Source organism: Sciurus vulgaris (genome assembly GCF_902686455.1).
Source record: "Sciurus vulgaris genome assembly, chromosome: 7".
Lineage (NCBI taxonomy): Eukaryota > Metazoa > Chordata > Mammalia > Rodentia > Sciuridae > Sciurus > Sciurus vulgaris.
Genome location: NC_136467.1, coordinates 39,145,170 through 39,148,646, shown reverse-complemented (window position 1 = coordinate 39,148,646; position 3,477 = coordinate 39,145,170).

The following is a 3,477-nucleotide window of genomic DNA, read 5'->3' as shown; positions in this document are numbered from 1 at the left end:
AATAAATGAAGTATCTTACTTAAAATTTACTAAAGGACTAAATATTGCTTATTCATTTTGGGAAAGAGTAGAAGAGATTAGAGTTCTGTAAGTAAGCTAAACTTTTTTATAACCAGAATTCAGTTGATAATGCCTACAATTTATAAATAGCATAAATGCATTCTTTTGAAATACAAAATTTTATTAAAGGTAAAAGTGACTCTTCCTGGAAATGAGATTCAGAATTGGAGGGAATTATTTATCATTTTGAACTGTTTGGTACAAATTGTTTTTTTTTTTTTTTAAATATGCACATGATCTACATTAAGTCCAATTAATGTTTGTTTAGCCTTGTACCATTCAAGAACTCAAATTCAGTTGACATGGTCAGGTGGAAAACAAATGTCATCTTCCTTAATCAGTCTCTTTCACTTCTCTCTTAGTTATAAAACAAACTCCCATGAATATCAATGGAAAGAAATCTGTGAGGGAAATTTGTTGTCAACAGGCTTCTATGTCCCATCCTCTCCCCAAACTAAGAGTGGCGGAGCTGTCAGCAAAATGCCCTATTAAACATGTGAGAACTATTTGATTACACCAGGGTCATAAGTTCCATTAGTCAATTTCCACTGCTTTTTGGATTAATTATTATAATTTTTTCTGTATACTCTGTATTCTGCCACTTAAATGGGTTCATTTTACAAATAGGGACAGATTAGGGCTTATTTCTTTAAAGAGATGAAATCGTCAGTGTACACTAGAGAAATAATTTCCAAATTGACTGAGTTTTCCTTTTGTTTTTGAAGAGACGTCTTTCACTTAACACTCTGTTTCTGGGGTGGTGGTGGTTGTGGTACCAGGGCTTGATCTCAGGGTCACTCAATCACTGAGCCACATCCACCGTCCTATTTTGTATTTTATTTAGTGACAGGGTCTCACTGAGTTCTTAGCACCGCGCTTTTGCCTCAGCCTCCCAAGCTACTGGGATTACAGGTGTGCCCTGCAACATTCTTTTTTTCTTTTATTTTCTAGTCAGTTTCTTCCAGCTAGATACTAGGAGCACAAAGACAAATAAGATATGACTTTGATACTAGAAGAATTCATAGTATGGTTATAGTGATTATAGCCCTCTCGATAAGGATAAGTACTATGGTTGTTTATAAAAAAAGTAGCATAGGAAAGCAACATAATTAAAAATGGCATTCTGCACTTTTTTAAAAATTTTATTTTATTGTAAACAAATGGGATACATGTTGTTTCTCTGTACATGGCGTAAAGGCATACCATATGTGTAATCATAAATTTACATAGAGTAATGTTGTTTGATTCATTGTTATGTTTTCCCTTCCCCCCACCCCTCCCACCCCTCTTTTCCCTCTATACAGACCTTCCTTCCTCCATACATGCCCCCCTCCCTAACCCTAACTCTAACCCTAACACTAACCCTTCCCTCCCCCCATCATTCTTCCTTTGGCTTTTTGAGATTGGCTTATCTCACTTAGCATGATATTCTCCAATTTCATCCATTTGCCTGCAAATGCCATAATTTTATCATTCTTTATGGCTGAGTAATATTCCATTGTATATATATAACCACAGCTTCTTTATCCACTCATCAATTGAAGGGCATCTAGGTTGGTTCCACAGTCTGGCTATTGTGAATTGAGCAGCTATGAACATTGATGTGGCTGTTTTTAAGTCCTTTGGGTATAGGCCAAGGAGTGGGATAGCTGGGTCAAATGGAGGGTCCATTCCAAGTTTTCTAAGGAATCTCCACACTGCTTTCCAGAGTGGCTGCACTAATTTGCAGTCCCACCAGCAATGTATGAGTGTACCTTTTTCCCCACATCCTGGCCAACAACCTATTGTTGCTCGTATTCTTGATAATCGCCATTCTAATTGGGGTGAGATGGAATCTTAGGGTGGTTTTGATTTGCATTTCTCTTATTCCATGAGATGTTGAACATTTTTCCATATGTTTGTTGATTGCTTGTAGATCTTCTGTGAAGTGTCTATTCATTTCCTTAGCCCATTTGTCGACTGGATTATTTGAATTCTTGGAGTAGAGTTTTTTGAGTTCTTATAGATTCTGGAGATTAGTGTTTCTATCTGAAGTAATGATTGGCAAAGATATTCTCCCACTCTGTAGGCTCTTTCTTCCCATTGCTGATAGTAATTCCTTTGCTGAGAGAAAGCTTTTAGTTTGAATCTATCCCAGTTATTGATTCTTGCTTTTATTTCTTGTGCTATGGGAGTCCTGTTAGGAAGTCTGGTCCTAAGCCGACATGTTGAAGATCTGGACCTACTTTTTCTTCTATAATCTGCAGGGTCTGCTGGTCTGATTCCGAGGTCCTTAATCCATTTTGAGTTTAGTTTCGTGCATGGTGAGAGATACGGGTTTAGTTCATTCTGTTGCAATATGGATTTCCAATTCTCCCAGCACCATTTGTTGAAGTAGGCTATCTTTTCTCCATTGCATATTTTGGCCCCTTTGTCTAGTATGAGAAAATTGTATTTATTTGGGTTTGTGTCCGTGTCCTCTATTCTGTACCATTGATCTACCTTTCTATTTTGGTACCAATACCATGCTGTTTTTGTTACTATTGCTTTGTAGTAGAGTTGAAGATCTGGTATTGGCAATACCCCCTGCTTCACTATTCCTGCTAAGGATTGCTTTAGCTATTCTCGGTTTCTTATACTTCCAGATGAATTTCATAATTGCTTGCTCTATTTCTGTAAGGTTACGTCATTGGGATTTTAATTGGAATTGCATTGAATTGTATAGCACTTTAGGGTAGTATGGCCATTTGACAATATTAATTCTTTCTATCCAAGAACATGGAACATCTTTCCATCTAAGGTTTTCTTTAATTTCTTTCTTTAGTGTTGTATAATTCTCATTGCAGAGGTCTTTCACCTCTTTGTGAGATTGATCCCAAGTATTTTAGCTTTTTTTGAGGCTATTGAGAAGGGGTAGTTTTCCTAATTTCTCTTTCTGAAGATTCATCATCTTATGTATAAAAATGCGGTTGGATTTAATGAGCATTGATGCTTGTAACCTGCTTACTTTACTGAATTCACTTATGAGTTCTAAGAGTTTTCTGGTGGAATTCCCAGGTTCCTCTAAATATAAATCATGTCATCAGTGAACAGGGATAGTTGAGTTCTTCTTTTCCAATTCGTATCCCTTTAATTTCTTTGGTTTGTCTAATTGCTCTGGCTGGAGACTCAAGAACAATGTTGAATAGAAGTGGGGAAAGAGGGCATCTGCCTTTTTCCAGTTTTAGGGGGAATGCTCTTTCAGTTTTTCACCATTTAGAAGGATATTAGCCACGGGCTTAGCATAAATGGCCTTTACAATGTTAAGGAATGTTCCCACTATCCCTATTTTTTCTAGTGTTTTGAGCATGAAGTGGTGCTGTATTTTATCAAATGCTTTTTCTGCATCTATTGAAATAATCATGTGATTCTGACTTTAAGTCTATTGATATGGTGAAT